Below are 17,305 nucleotides of genomic sequence, written 5' to 3' on the forward strand. Positions count from 1 at the left end.
GGACTCCTTCATACAAACTTCTCTAGTGATCTTGTGAAATATTAGCAAATTTTATGTGTTCATCAATGCAACAGAAAGTCATCACTGGGAAATAGAAATTGTTCAATTTTGGTCATTGTGCTCAGTTGCAGCTATATATATCAGAGCAGAATGGAAGAAACCTTGATCTCTGTCTATTGCTGGTACACGCTTGGTACTCACACTGACCAAAATAAATCATTGGCAGTTGTTAGGTCACAGTGGAAAGCTATTAAAAAAAAGCCTAATGAGATATTGAGGTTCAAAGCGAGATACAATACAATTTACATTTATATAGCTCCTTTCACGTCACAAGGACTTCTCAATGGGCTTGTAGGACTAGAACACAAAAGATGTGTTAAAACAGGAAGTTCTATTGGGTTTGCAAAAGGCACTGGTGAGTCTGATCACTGGTAATGTGTTTTGAGCAAATCAACACAGAGTGCAGCACACATTCACAAAGGTAATTTCGTGGTGGGGGGTGCTGGGGGCTGCAGGGAGACTAAACTATAATCAAAGACTGGATAGGTTGGGGATATATTCTTTAGAGTTAAGGAAGGTAAGGGTAATTTAATTGGGGCGTTATGAAGTCATTCAACAAAATAAACAGGGAGTGACATTTTCCTCTGGAGAGTTAGTCAATTACAAGAGGGCATAACCTTAATATTAAAGCAAAACAGATGAGAACTGAGGCAGGGATGAATTTCTTCTCTCAGAGGGTGTCGATTATGACTTGTCCCAAAAATGCATTGATGTTAAATTGATTGAGAGCTGGACAGATACTTGGGGAAATTGAAATATTAACTGCTATACAGAGAGGCAGGGAAGTGGGTCATGGGAGTGGTAGACTTAGGTTTATGGAATAGCTTATGGCAGAGTGAACTTGGTGGGCGAAATGTGTTTCTCTTTGTGAATTTTAACATAAAATGCCCTATTCATGTTTCCCATTGTTAAATTCTGGTGAGTCTTGAGGCATTTTTGTCCAGCTTGGATATAAAACAGCTGACTTTTCAAGTCCCTTTACCACCCACCCACTGGAAAATCCATGTCTTGAGAATTAAGTCTCACAATTGATTCTGTTCTGATCAATCACGGATTTTAGAGACTTATTTTCTCAAAATATTCAAACTCTTGTTCAGAGTTAATCAGTCAAAATATCATCGAACATATTAAAGTGTGAGATTTAATATTCCTGTTGTGACATTTTTCTTGATCAAAGTTTCTTCAGAGCCGTAACTGTGTGTTCCAGCCACCGTAAATATTTATTTAGAGATCGTCTGATAGAAGCTCCTCAGATAAACAAACTGTCTATTTGCACAACTGGACCTGAGCATCCTGCTGTGTTAAATACCATGAAGTATTAAATCTGAACTTGCAGGTCCAAGCATTGCTGATCCTAAGTTGGTCCAAACTCAGCTAGTGGAACTTCAGTCACTGAAGCAGTCAGCCTGAGTATAGACTTGTTTATGATTTGACAGCTGCCAGAGATGGTCAAGATTCTGTAATGTGATAAGTTATCCCAGAGCCTCTCAATCATAAACATTGAGTTTTGCAATAATAACTGTCAGGTTATTATCAGGGTGAAGCATCCCAAATTTGAAGCTCTTTATTTAAATATGTATTCAGCATTGCATTGTCAAATAATTTTAGTTCAACAAATAATTTATTGAGTAAAATATTTTTCTTGAAAATAAATTGCAAATTCGCAATTCCTAATTCACTCTTCCTTCTATCTGCTGCACACTCTTCTTGTAGTTACAAAAGCTATTTTAACTCTTTTTAGTAGGTTCCTATAGTAAACCTCCAGAAAATGTTTGGGGATAAATTCCACCTAAGTCTAGATTCACTCTATTCATGTAGCATTTCAGAACATTCAGAGTTTGACAAATTCTTAAATACATTTTGAAGCAGTTTTCCATAAATGATTTTAACAATTATACAAAATTGACTTCATAGTTGAGACTGAATTGAGCAATTTGTCAAATGTGAATGCTCTAATATGTTATAACAAACAGAGTAAATCTAGACCTTGGTGAAATTTCTTACCAGTTGTCTATGTGTTCATACCCGCTCTTCACTGTGTTGAATTCAACTAGTGTACATGTCAATGGAATACTTTGCTGGGGGATCAGTGTGACCAGAGAGCCAGCAACAACAACAACAACAACAAGATTCCATTTATTGAGCGCCTTTCACGTCGGGAGGACGTCCCAAGGTGCTGTACAGTTGGGTCAGGACCCGAGCAAGAGGGAAATGGTCAGGGTGAGGGGAGGGAAGGGAGGGAGCGAGGAGGGGGTAGAGAGTCGAGAGGGGAGCTGAAGGCACGGTCAAAGAGAAAGGCCTTGAGACCGGCCTTGAAGGAGGAAAGGGAGGAGGCAAGGCGAAGGCACTGGGGGATGGAGTTCCAGAGCCTGGGGGCTGAGAGGCTGAAGGCCCGGCCACCGATGGTAGGGCGGTTGGGGCGGGGGATGTGGAGCAGACCGGAGCCAGAGGAACGGAGTGTATGGGCAGGTAGGTAGGGGGATAGTAGGTCGGAGAGATAGGAGGGAGCAAGGCCGTGAATGGCCTTGTAGGTGAGGGTGAGGATCTTGAATTCGATCCTCTGGGGGATGGGGAGCCAGTGGAGGCGAGCGAGGGTGGGAGTGACTGGCTCTCTATCTTTGGAAGCCCGGTTTGAATGCAGCCCAGGCCAATAGACCAACAACAATAATAACTTGCATTTATGTAGAGCCTTGAAGCATCTCGGAGCGCTTCACAGTTACAGTAATGGGGAAGGGTGATGAGGAGTCCAAAGCTGGACGTATACTTAACCACTGATCACAAATGGATCTTTAGAAAGCTAACACATAATTCCAGAGTTGTACACATATATGCAGCTCAGTGTATGCATGAACACAAAAATTGGGTGCTAATTTTTAAAGGTTATTGAAGAGCTGGTGACATGACATGATATTAAATGATGCTCCTGGAAAACTTATGGGCATCCAATTGACCATCTGATCGCTTTCTACAGTCCATGGAGGAGGAGTATTGATTTATACCTGCTGCATGTTTACTGCTGGTCGGGCAGGAATTGGAGACAATTGAACTCCTCCTCTGACTACTTTCATAAGAAGGTAGTATCAGGGTCAGGGCTGCTAAACTTTGCTTCTACCTTGATTTAGAATGCTCACATCCCATAAATTACCGTGCTTAAGAAAAACGAGCGCTTCAGTAAGAATAAAGTGAAAGATCAACAACCTTCTTCACAAGAGCAAATACTGTTTTCATTGTAAATCTCCGACATAGACATGACGGTGGAAGTTTGGAGAGCTTGAAAAAGACACCTACTATAAATTTAAAGCTTAAGGGTACTGAACTGGAGCCTGAAAGCTGTAATTTAGCCTAATTGATAAATTCCCAAGAAACTCTTTCATAAAACTTGTTTGTAGATCTTTTAAGCCAAGACAAAGATGGCTCGGAATAATACTAACAAAAGGAATCTAAACATAGAGTTCTGCAGAAACAAAACTCATGGAAATTGGCTAGGATTACTTGATTGACAATCAGGAGTTTTTACATGAAATGCCTTCTTTCCTCATTGTGAAGTGATTGAAATGATGGTACAAGGCAGAACTCTTGAATTTATCATTCTCTGGAGAGGCAAGAATTCTAAACTGATACTTCCCACAGAACTTTAGAAAGTTGAGCTTAAAAAGTAACAGAAAGCTTTCCTTGCAGAGATTCATCTTCCTGGATCTCACAATGTACATTATTTCATGCTGGTAACATGATATCTAAGAGTTTGGTTTTCCTGGAATATGGACAATAGATCAGGCAATTAGATGATGCATCACTTTTATAATAATAATAACAATAATAATAATAATCCTTGCATTTGATATAGCGCTTTTCACGTCAGGAGGACGTCCCAAAGCGCTTCACAGAACACACTGTAAAGTGAATTGACTGTATATTTGTGGGCGAACGCGGCAGCCAATTGCGCACAGCAATGTCCCACAAACAGTCGTAGATTGAAAATGATCAATTTAATTATTGTTTTTGTTTTTTGGAGGGATTATTATTAGGCTCTGTGTGGAGTAAGGAAACTTGCCCAAGGTTTCGCCCTGCCTGGAATTGAACTCAAGTCTCTTTCTCTTGGACCTAGACTACAAGATGGGACACAGGGGGAGATCATAAAGCCCTTACCTCCACTGAGGTAAACAAACTGATATGAACTGAAGTTGTATACCCCATGATCATTGTCTATGAGAATCAACAACAACAACTTCCTTTTATATAGCGCCCTTCACGCAGGGTAGCGTTTCCAAGTCCTTATAGTGAATCCATGTTAACAGAAGATTTCCAGACAATTGATTAAAAGCTTTTCCTCCTTTTCAGCCCAGATGTTGTAAAGCACCAAAATGTCCATCATTTGGGAAGAAAATGTGTATATGGGGGAGAACATAGAAAATATGGGAAGGAACACATGATTAGATATTTACAATATAGCCTGTGAAGCGCTTTGGGACACCTCAATGGCATGTTAAAACACAATATCAAATACAAATATTAGTATTATTGTTCACCAGAGAAAATATGTCCTCACATCAAAAATAATAATATTAATTTGCTTCTCCATGCTACATAGGAAACAACAGTTCTGAATAGATGAGTTAAAGGCTGGAGCAATAAAGCTAATGAAAAACATGAAGCAAGGCTGTTGGTAGCCCTAGCTAGGGAAAGCAAGGTCAAAGCTTTATGAGGAGAAAATCTATTCATGTGCGTGGACTCTTAACAGGAACTCAAGGAACGCATCTCCTGTGGAAAAAGGATTGACTTTTAAATATTGATCTTTAAATATAAGGTCACAAGAAGTGAGTAGATGGCAAAGAACTCTGGCATAGGATATACAGTCTCCACAGAAGCTGGAGCCAACAGAATATGATTCTAGTGAATTAGCAAGCAGAAATCCTACTAGTAAAGGATTGTATAGTATCCTTCAGCGCTATACAAGTATCACTAACCCACTGAAACAGTCAATCAAGAAGGAAAATCTACAGAATAGCTTATTATTAATTATCTTGGCATTTCTTATAGCCTATTTCCCCCCAAAATTAAAAATAACAAAAATAAGATCAAAAATAAAAAATAGGTTTGAAATAGGATGGTAGTGCACGAGTTGAAGGGATTGAAGGCAGTTTTTCTAAGGAGGGCAGTAATGACAGCTGTTTTGGGGGGGAGTGGCACTGAGCCTGAGGAGAGGGACTGATTTATAGTATCTGTCAGCAGTCGACCCAGGAGGGGGGGTTGAGCATCCAGGTTGGGGAGGGAGTCGAGGCAGCAGGTGGTGGGTTTCAGTTGGGTGATGGAGAATGAGAGGGAGGAAGGAGAGATGGGGGCAAAGGAGTGTAGGTTGAACCGTGAGGCCAGTTTTGTGCCATCTGCACTTGAGCAACCGTGTTTGGGATAGTACTTTTGAGGTTGACCTTCATTCATCAAGAGGTTATTCTGAAGAACAATAATCTCAAGATCATTTATGGAGTTCCACCTTCATGAGTATTTTTTTTAAAAAAACTGAATACTTAGGAATTTCAAAATAGACACATCGCTTTTTCTGAATTTTTCTAAATAGGAAAATATAATCTCACTTCCGAAAGATGTTGTTTCTTGTGATGCAAAAAAAAGTGGAAGCTAGGGGCTATGAAATGGTTGAGGGGCTCTTTCCCAGGACTTGTTGTTTCATGCTACCCTGTATGAAGTACGTTATATAAATAAAAGTTGTTGTGAAAGACTGGTACATGTAGAGAGCGATGAATGGTATGGTAAAATTAGCATTAGCGGGACTAGGAGACTGAAGATCAGTGACACACTAGCTAGGGATGTGCAGCGTTATCTTGATTGAATTTGTTATTGTGTCTGTCTGTCTTCACTCTAATAACATGAGATTCTGTTCTTCACAACTCTGTTAACATGGAACAAGCAACAGAACTTTTTCACTTCCCATTGTTTGAATTTAGCTTGCAGGGTTAACAGCCCCTGAGTAGGAAAAATCCCTGCTCTAAGTGACCTTTCTGCCCCTCCTGTGAGTCAGGCTGGCTGGTCTGTCATTATAATAATACAATAATAAACCTTGCATTTGCTATAGCGGCTTATCAAGTCATTGAAAAGTCTCAAAGCGCTTCACAGAATATATTGAAAAGTGGCTTCACAGTGTATTTTGTGGACAAAACAAGGCAGCCAATTGCATACAGCATTGTCCCACAAATAGTGGTGGATTGAGTGCCCCGATTTTTTTTGTGTGAGTATTACTTCCGGAAAGTGATCCATCAATTGCCCAACAATCAATTGTCTACTTACTGCCAGATACACAGTGGCATATGGAGTAAGGAACCTTGCCCATGGTTTTACCCTGCCCAGGTATTGAACTCAGGTCCTCTCGCTTGCGAGGCAAGTGCGCTAATCACTACACTACAGGTCTATACATTAACACTTTCCCGGCTCAGGAATAGGACTAGAGTCTACCTTGTACTGAGGGATCCATCGAGAATACACCAAGTGGCTCGTGATGAGCACCAAGAGTATTAGGCATTACAGAAATCCAGCCCCACCTCCTTGCAGCTGTATCGATAAACATGGTGTTCACCTTGTACAAACATGTAGTTATGTACATATTCTCCACCCTGTAAAATAACATGACATTCCTTATTCTCCAGACTTAAGATTATCTTGGCTTTGCCAAATGTTTATTTAGATGAATTACATCTAGCCTGTGCACTTATTTTGTTCTTGCTTCGATGATTATTTGCTCTCTGCTTTAGTTACAGAATTAAATGAGTCAGTTCTTGCAACACTAATCGACAACACACTATACTGCTGGAAAAGCATGTGACCTCTTCATTCTTCCTGCTTGGTTCCAAGAGAACGGTGGATGTCAAAGATTATGAGAATGCTCATCCCAATGTATTTAGTTTACTCACATTATATAGCACCCTCACATCTGAGTCAAAAGGATGTGAGTTGAAACACCACGCTGTGAGCTCTCGGCTGATACACCTGTACAGTGCTGGATGAGTACTGCATTGTCAGAGGTTCTGTCCTTCAAAACCGAGGTCCTGTCTGCCTGTTCAGGTGGCCATTAAAGATCCCATGGCACTGCTCAAAAAGAGAAGGCAGTTTCTCCTGGTGTCTTGGCCAACTATCCCCCAAATAAAATTGGTCACTCACTCGCTATGCACAATTGGGCTGTTCGTTACAAATGCACTGTCACTGCACTTCACAGCAAATTGTGCGAAGCGTTCTGAGACATCCTCCTGACATGAAAGGTGCTGTACCAAATGCAAGGATTATTATTACCACAAATGTAGTCAGTGAGGTCAAAATTGTGGTATTCATAAATGCTTTCCATTCCTTATTTAAGGAACAGCACAAAAATTGCACTTAAAGACATGTTCTTTTAACCTGTCTTTAAGTGCAATTTTTCTGAAATTTGGGAATTTAATACCACTGACTTCAGAGAATAGATTCTCCCTCAGGCTTCTTAAGGATAAATTAGCTGCCACTTTTTTTAAAGAAATGTGCAGCAAAATGCAGTGTTTTGATTCCCAGCTGTCACAACATTTTTTAAAATTGAACTTTTAAATTATTTGTAGGCCACTATGGCCCTAACAAGTGTTAAAGACATTTTGATCTGCTCTATAACAACAACTTGCATTTATATTCACACAGGTAGCTGCTCAAATTAGTTTCTAGTCCAAAAGCATTCATTAGTTGATCCCAGTGATAACAAGAATAATAATTCATATAGCTCCTTGTACATCAGGAGGACGTCTCAAAGCACTTCACTCAGCTGACCAGGATCCCGAGCTGGGAGGGGGGGGTGAGGCATTCTGGATTGTTAAGGATAATTATGGAATGGAATTGGTTTAGGAATACCACAATTTTGACTCCTAATATGTCAGGGACAGTTTGAGAAATGGCCAGTGCTACGTTAATTGAAGCCGAGAGCGATACATAACGGCAGATATCCATTGACTCAAATCAAGTCAACAAAACAATATGGAAACTTTCCCTCTATATAGCTAGTTCAGCCATTGTATGTATTTTTCTGATGAACTTGGATTTGTCAAAAAGCAAAAGGTTACTTTCTTTTATAAAATTTTCACAATGTCAATAACAATTAAATTGCAATAAACTGTATTACAATTTTACAATAAATTGGATCTAAAGACTGGACTAAGGAAATGGGGCAGAAAATATATCTCCTCCTTGTACACAGAAAACTAGAAGTGACAAATCTTAGGGATTGTTCTCATTAAGCTTTATTCAAAAATATATTTTTTTAAATTCATAGCCATAACTTGAAATATATATATTTTTTTAAAAAAATCAGTATCATAAATGCCTACATCTATTATCTCATGGCAAGAATAAACTGTAGTGCAAAAGAGAGAGGGAGTTCCTACGTGATGTTATTGGGGACAATATGGCAACTAGAGGGAGAGAGTGCTGTGTAGTGTTATTGGGTTCAGTGTGGCAATGAGAGAGAGAGGGGGCTGTGCAGTGTTATTGGGTTCAGTGTGGCAATGAGAGAGAGAGAGGGCTGTGTAGTATTAATGGGTGCTGCGAGACAGCGAGAGGGAGTCTTGTGTGATGTTGATAGTTGGCATGATCTGACTCCTTCTGGTGCTGTGTTTTTTTTTATTTCCTGGTGTCCTTGCAATAAAAGCACAGCTCCAGAAATAACGAGATTGCAGCCAGATAATTTTGCCATTGAAATGTGACAATAATGACAGTTCCTCAATTACAATATCTCAATCAGCTTTGTCAATAATATATTCGAACTTTGAAAATTAATCTTAAAAAAACATATATTTGCATTTTCTGTTAAATACTTCCTGCACTGTTTTCAACCAATTTTAGTATAAATTATATATTATACTAATATAGGGCAAATTTGTGACATTTCATAACAGATTTAATTGAATCTGTCATGAAATGTCATCAATATTACTCATCTACATATTCCAAATCATTGACAAAACATTGCCAAAGATCAGAAGATGCTCATAATTGTTTCAGTCAGTGGATGGAGTGGGGGTAATGGCAGATGAGAAACATCGACCATTTAACAGACATTAATTATGATGTATTTAAACTATGTTTTATTATAGCATGTGTTTTGTGGGTTTATAATAAAACAGAAACAGGGAACAGATGAGAAATGGGCAGATTGCAGGAAAGGGCTGAAGCTAGCAGCAGTGCTCTAAGTGTTACTGTGTGAACAACAGCTCCTCCTGGTGATTCTGAGGGCCCAAGCATTGAAAGAGCCTGTCATTTCATTAAAATGACAGTCACAGCATCTGCCACATTTCCTGTGTGCATTCTTTCTTAGCCAGCAAGAACGGATGAGCCATAATTATTCCCAAGTGTTTTCATGAGCAATATGAAAAAAAGACAAATTGTAGCAACTTTTTTTTGTTCATGAAATTGACTTCAGATTTTATTAAATGAATGACGCCAGTCCTATTAGGTAATGTGAGAAACCAGAATGTGAGGCAAAAGGATGGAATCTTGTAGCTCAGTGGTTAGAGCACTCGCCTTGCAAGTGAGAGACTTGGGTTCGAATCCCGACAGGGCAAAACCTTGGGCAAGCTTCCTTACTCCACACGTCTGATAATAATCCCTCAAGAAAAAAATAATAAATTGGTCACTTCAATCCACTTGAAAAGCGCTATATCAAATGCAAGGATTTATTGTAAAAGGATGAAGGATCACAACAATCCCCTCCTCTCCAGTAGTCTTTCTCTTTCAGATACTGATATGGATTTCCAGGACCTTCAATCCTTGCTTCACATGACCATTATTACCTCCTCTTTCCCCCTGTTTTGTTGCAATCCCCTCCTTTGTTTTGCATCATTAACACCTTTTTAACCCATCATCCCCTGTCCTCTACAACAGCAACAAAATTACATTTGCATAGCGCCTTTCATGTCGGGAGGATGTCCCAAGGCACTGGACAGACAGAGTTTCAAACCCGAGCTAGGTGTTGGGGTCGAGGAGTGTGGAGGGCAGGGAGGAAGCAGAGAGATCGAAAGCATGGTTGAAAAGGAGGGTCTTGAGATGGGTCTTGAAGGGGGCAGCGGAGGAGGTGAGGCAGATGGACTGAAGGATGGAGTTCAGGAGGGTGGGGGCAGAGTGGCAAAAGGCCCATCCACCAATAGTGGGGCGAGCAGGCCGAGCCCACTGAGCGGAGGGAGCGAGCAGGATGGTAGGGGATTAGGAGGTTGTGGAGGTATGGGGGGAGCAAAACCATGGAGGGCTTTGAAGGTGAGGACCAGGATCTTGAACTGTATCCTCTGTGTGATGGGAAGCCAGTGGAGTCAGGCAAAGATGGGGGTGATAGGGTCAAGGAGCCTGATGCGGGAGAGGACACGGACTGCAGAGTTCTGGATGATCTGCAGCCTATGGAGGGAGGCATTGGGGAGGCCGACAAACAGGGAACCTGGTTGTTATGAATGTGTGTATGAGGGTCTTGGTGGTCTTAAGTGTGAGACAGTGGCGGAGCCGAGTGATGTTACGGAGATTGGGAAAGGCGGAGTAGGTCATGGCATGGATGTGGGGTATGAAGGACTGTTGAGGGTCGAACAGGATGCCAAGGTTCCGTATTGACTCCATGAAATGTAGAATACATCCATGGAGGGAGATGCTGTCAGTGCCCGAAGTATGGAGGCGCTGATGGGAGCCAAGCAGGTGGGCCTCGGTCTTATTGACATTCAACTGCAGAAAGTTAGCTCTCATCCAGGACTTGATGTCTGACAGGTAGTTTGTGAGAACATCAGTGATCCTGGAATTAAGGGTGGAAGCAGAGAGATAGACTTGGCTGTCATTCTCATACATGTGGAAGTTGACCCCGTGTCTGCGGACGATGTCACCAAGGGGGAGCATATAGATGTTGAAAAAGAGGGGGCCAAGGACACAGCCCTGAGGGATGTTACACGTGACGGTGTGGGGACTGGAGGAGAAGCCATTGGTGGCAACAAAGTGGAGACACAATGATATTCTTCACCTAATATTACATAGCCTACAAGATATTGTCCCCAGTTACCAGTGAAGTTCAAGAGTACTGCAATCCGAATCCTGAGATCCTATCTCCCATGTTTGCATACCAATGATCAACTTTGTAAATCCTTTAATGTTAGTATTGGGTGTAATCTAATCATAATTACATACCTGTATTAAAGATGAATCACATTTAGCAAACACACAGAATAATCAGTAGTTCCTAATAAAGAAGCCCATCTATTGAGGAAACCGCACCCAACTCAATCATCAAAAAAAATATTCCTCGTTCCAGCCTTAAAAAAATCTAAATATTTAATCTCATCATTCTCTGTTACTATATACGGTTGGTACACAGATGCCACTTACTTGACAATAGGTTCTTTTGAGAGTTTAAATAAAGGTGGAGAAGGTTTAATCGTGGAGAAATGCACACCCTAGAATTGAGTCATACACTGTCAAAACTCTGGAACACTCTTCCTCTATCCCTCCGTCTTGTCCCCTCCTTCCCCATCTTCAGGTCGCGCCTAAAGACCTCGCTCAGCGATCGTGCCTATGGTCACTTCGCCCTCCCTTCAGCCCGGTATCATGCTCCTCCACTGTCAAGCGTCCTGGGATGCTACCCTGTGTGAGGGGCACTATATAAATGCAAGTTGTTGTTATCAAGGACATTTTCTTCTATCAAATGCACTTTGTTTATCGTGTAGTACACTGTGAATACTGGAGGAAACTATCGCAAGTTGGAATCTACAATTGGGACTCAGGACTTTTAAAAATATCATTTTACAATGTTTTGTACAGATCACAATCAATCAAAGGACACAAGCAAGGGCTGACCAATGCATCCAAATGGAATAGATTTCCCTGCCTCATGCACTTACATTCAGAGCAACGACTCCAGTAAGCTTGCATTTAGGAAGCTGAATTATGTTGTCAATTTGCATAAGCTTTCAGCTAAATAACCAAGATTTTTTCTAGAAGCAAATCTTTTATATTCTAACAAGTCATGATTGCGATCCTTATATCAGCCTTCGTTAGTGCATGCGTGGGAGTACCATACCACTGCCGCAAGATTGTTACCAACCTGTCACAGATATTTTAATAATAATAACCCTTGCATTTGATATAGCGCCTTATCAAATCTTCAAGACGTCTCAAAGAGCTTCACAGAATATACTGTAAAGTGGATTGACTGTATATTTTGTGGGCGAAACAAAATTATTCCCTGAAAGTGAGCCCACTACTTAAATAAGCCATGTCACATTTTCACTGTCTGTATCTCGTGAGTACTTTAATGCTTGAAATGATGTACGTCACCTGGCTCAAAAGAGAGGAAAATCTATCCAATTCAGCATAAACAGAAAAAGGCACAATTTTTTTTAAAATCAAAGTCTCGTTTTCCAGTCTGGAAAACTTTCTGCGTGAAACTACCTAAAGGAGACGATTGAAACAGTGATTATTTTGATATTTGTTCTTGGTGTTTCATTTTCTGTCTGTGAAGCAATACAATGGGGAGAGTATGATCCACAGAAAAAGACTGAGCAGGTTACTGTACAAGAGTTCTACCCTGCAGTCAGCTCCTGCTTGCAACTTTTCCAATGCTCTCCTTGACAGTCTCCCCAGCTCCACAAGGTCGAATGATTCAAAATGCTGCCCATATTCTCACCTGTACCACAAGCTGACACTTCGCTATCCATTCGACCTGCTGACACCCCACATACCTTCCACCTTTGTTTAGCTGGCTCTCGCCTTGTGGACATCCCTCGTCCCCTCTGCTCCACAATTGTCGGCCGTGCTTTTATCCATTATGCCCCCAACCTCTGGAACTCCTTACCTAAATCCCTCTTTGCCCTCTTCAAATCAAACCTGAAGACTTCCTTCTTTGACCTTGCCTTTGATCACCTCCCCTCTCTTTCCAGCTTGGGGTCAAACCTCACCACTGTTAAGTGTTCTGAGACACTCACTGCGTGAAGGTCTCTACATAAGTTCAAGTTGTTGTTCTTGTTGAAAAACAAATGAAGAAAGTTCAGCCCCTCTCAAGAATTATTACATTCCATGCCTCCACTTATTCCTATGTTACTTGCCTTTGTATGGGAAAATATAAAAACTATAATTCAATTTAAACCATTTTCAAGATGAAGGAAATTGTGATTGCAAACAGACCTTTGAATATGAACAGATGTGGCCATAACGTGCAGTATTTTGTTTTAACTACTCGTGGCCTATTTTTATGCTACTGTCAAATTGTGCTAAGCTATTAATTCATCAAATGTTTTCCTGAGTCAATAGTAGTTACAACAGTTTCCTTTATTTAGCACCATTCATGTAGTTTAACATCTTGGAGTGCTTTACAAGGGGGGAAAGGAGGTACCCCAAGACAGAGGATGAAGAACAATGGAGAGGGGTTTAGGTGGAGGGTGTGGACATAGTGGGTGAAGGCTTGTTGATGGTGGGGCAGGAGCAGGCCTGCTGTTTCTGAATGAAGGAAGCAGCAGAAGAATGAGGGTGAAGAAGAAAGATAATGGTAGAGAAGTGTGAGTGCATAGAATTATAGGTGAGGATCTTGAAGTCAATTCACTGGGCGACAAGGAGCTAATGGAGCCTGCGGAGGAATGGAGGCAACGGTATGTAAAGTTTCATGCGGGTTAGAATGTGGGCAGCAGAGTTTAGATAAGCTGAAGCTTGTAGAAGGGGGAACTGGGGAGATTGGAGAGGAGGGCATTTGAGAAATTGAGTGGGGAAGTGACAAAAGCATGAATGAGGGTTTCAACAACAACAACAACAATAACAACAAAATTACATTTGTACAGCGCCTTTCACATCAGGAGGACGTCTCAAGGCACTGGACAGACAGAGTTTCGGACCCAAGCTGAGAGTTAGGGTGGGGGAGGGAGGAGGGCAGTGGGGAAGCAGGGAGATCGAAAGCACGATCGAAGAGGAGGGTCCTGAGGTGGGTCTTGAAGGTGGCGAGGGAGGTGGCGAGATGAAGGGACTGCGGATGGAGCTCCAGAGGTTGGGTGCAGAGTGTCGGAAGGCCCACCTGCCGATAGTGGGGCGAGCAAGGCGGGGGACGTGGAGCAGACCAAAGCCTGATGGGTTTCATATGGGTCATAGTGGTGATGAGTGAGAAGGGGGAGACGGATTCAAAGGGGTGGGTAGGGGCTGGGATGGAAGGAGGAGATGGGGAGGGGGTAATAGTTTCCCGATTATCCCAATCCTTGCCAGTCTGCACTGGCTGCCTGTCCCAGAGAGGATCAACTTCAAGATCCTCACCCTTGTCTTCAAATCCCTCCACTCCTCTGCACTTCCCCTACCTCTCTGACCTCCTCTCTCCTCAAAACAATGCCCGTTGCCTTCGTTCCTCCGGGTCTGGCCTCCTCCTCGTACCTCGAGTCCTCCGCTCCACCCTCGGCGACCGTGCCTTCAGTCTCTATGCCTCGAGGCTCTGGAATTCCCTTCCTCACTCCCTTCGCCTCGCTCCCTCTCTTCCTATTTTCAGGTCTCTGCTGAAGACCTTTCTTTTTGACCATGCCTTTGGTCACCTTTCTCCCCCGGCTTGGTCCCAGGATCTGTTATTGTGAAGCGCTCTGAGACGCCGTCCGGCGTGGAGGGCGCTGTATAAATCCAAGCTGTTGTTGTTGTAGTTGCAGTAGCAGAGGCAGCTGAGCGGATTCCCTCAATTTTGGATTCGAGGAAGTCCAACATCGCCTCGCAGTTGGCATTTGAGGTGAGGATGAACGAGACATGAGAGAATGGGTGGAGGAAACAGTTTGTGATGGAGAAGAGTTGCCTGGGATTGTCCTTAGCTTTCAAAATTGTCTTGGAGTAGAACAACAGCATTGGGAGTGAGAAAGAGATGGAGATGGCAATGTGACAAACACACAGGTAATGGATATGACGGAAGAAGAAGAGCTGATGGTGGAATTAGGGCCAATGTTGTGCATTGGTTTAGCTTTTCATCAAATGATTTAAAAATCTACGTACTCTTATCAGCGTAGTGGTAAAAAAAAATGTCTATGGATAAACAGATTGCACATGATCAAAGTTTAATGTGATAGAAATCTTAAGTGGAACTGGTACCTAAGAATAGTTCTGATGTGTATTTTATCCTTTTGACTGGCATTGAAATAATGCCAACTTAAATTGAATGTGACTAATACTTCAATGTCAGCACAATGTGTACCAAATGGTATTTGTAAAGATAATTCTTTAATTCCTGCTGGTCTGTTTTCTTAAGATGAATTACACTTTACCTTACATTTTACAATTTACATTTACATTTCTTTATTGCCTTTCAGGTTGGGAGAATGTCTCAAAGTACTTTACACATTTGACTAGCACCTGAGCTGCTGCAGGATGGGGAGAATGGTGAAAAAGATCAAAAAGATACATCTTAAGATAGCTTTAAAGGTGAGGAAGGAAGGGACAAGGTTGAGGGGCTTACCTAATTCCAGAGACAGGTTGATAAGAACCAAGGTTTGGGCACCCCAGACTGTGTATTGGACTACTGCTGCAATTTAAACCAGGTAAAAACGCATATCTTGGCATTGAAAGTACTGCTGACAAGCTTCTCTCTGTATATTTAAGATCAACCCTACCAATTATGGCTTTATCTTACAGGGTTACAGAAGCCACGTAAAATAATCTCTGCCCCCAGTGTCTCTCCAAGCCCTGCTGTTGAACCAGGCTGCCATTAGCAATGCAGTGGAATATCGTGGACCAGCCTGGCTCAGAAACTGGACTACTGAGACCATCACAGAGTTTGACTAAATTTGGAAATTCTGTGGCTATGCATGTCACTATTCTCCCCATCCTGCTCCAGCTTGGATGCCAGTAAACTACGTAAGGCGCTTTGAGACATTCTCCAAAACATTAAGGTGCTAAAGAAATGTAAATTGTAATTGAAATTAAAAAGATATTGAGATTAAAAATCAAAAAAGCATGAAATGAAAAGCAACTAGAAATAATTTATGATTAATCGGAAATAATCTGCCCATTGCCGTTGCCCAAGGAGACACTGATGACCTCCTCCCCCACCCCCAGCCCCTCCCCGCGCACCCCACTCCCCCCTACCGAGGATCACTAGTTGGTTATTTGACATCCACAGGATTGAGCCCTTACTTATTAGAAATAAAACGATCAACTGTGAATTGTGCAATTGCACAGTGTAATTTTGCATGATTGTTTATTTGGATACTGCTATCATCTGAATGTTGCTCAGAAGAAAGATTCAGTTATTTGTAATATCTCCGCCAATAACAATTTTGCAAACCACGATAATGATCTTATCGCTCCTTCCGCAGTTGTTTACATGTAAGTTACTAGGCCTAAAGTATGAACTCGTTGTGTTAGAAGCTATTGTTAGAAGAATGGAGTCCAGCTGCAGGAATCTATCCAAAATGCTGAGAATAACTATAGAAGCCAAACACTCAAATTTAAAAAATGTTGAGACTAAAAAACAAAATCCAAATGCAAAGCAAATAGGATTACCTTATGATTCATCAAAAATAATCTGCCTGTTGCCATTTCTTCCGATGTTGCAGGAATAGTGAAGTTGCTTCCAGTAAGACCAATCCAATGTTTGATTAGACCTTTTTTTTTATGAGTCACTGTCTGAAACATTATAATTAATACAGTCATTTCAAGGGTGCTGAAAGAACTAAGAGGGTGACTTTGTGCACTGTATGAACAAAATTAGATTATTTAAAATTGCTTTGGGGAATAGCTTGTCTGGCTTTAAATGATGGATAAAGTTCACAATGCATTCCATTTTCGCCCTTCGGTTGAGACGTTAAATCAAAGGTTGCAGTCTGCCTGTTCAGGTGACCATGAAAGATCACATAGTACCATTTGAAAAGAGAAGGTAATTTCTTTCTGATCCTAGCAAACAATCCTCCTAATAAAAATTATCATTCATGGCTGTTTGTGGGGCATTGCTGTATGAAAATTGACTGCTGCGTTCATCCACAAAACATACACAGTCACTGCGCTTCACAGTATATCCTGTGAAATAGGATGAGTACCCAACATGAAAGGTGCTACATCAAATGGTAGGATTATTATAATGATGATGATAATAATAATAATAAGAAGAATAAGAATAAGAATCATCCTTGCATTTGATATAATAATAATAATAATAATAATAATCCTTGCATTTGATATAGCGTTTTTCACGTCGGTAGGACGTCCCAAAGAGCTTCACAGAATATACTGTAAAGTGAATTGACTGTATATTTGTGGGCGA

Source organism: Callorhinchus milii, unplaced genomic scaffold (assembly GCF_018977255.1).
Source record: "Callorhinchus milii isolate IMCB2004 unplaced genomic scaffold, IMCB_Cmil_1.0 Scaffold1, whole genome shotgun sequence".
In the NCBI taxonomy this organism is placed as follows: domain Eukaryota; kingdom Metazoa; phylum Chordata; class Chondrichthyes; order Chimaeriformes; family Callorhinchidae; genus Callorhinchus; species Callorhinchus milii.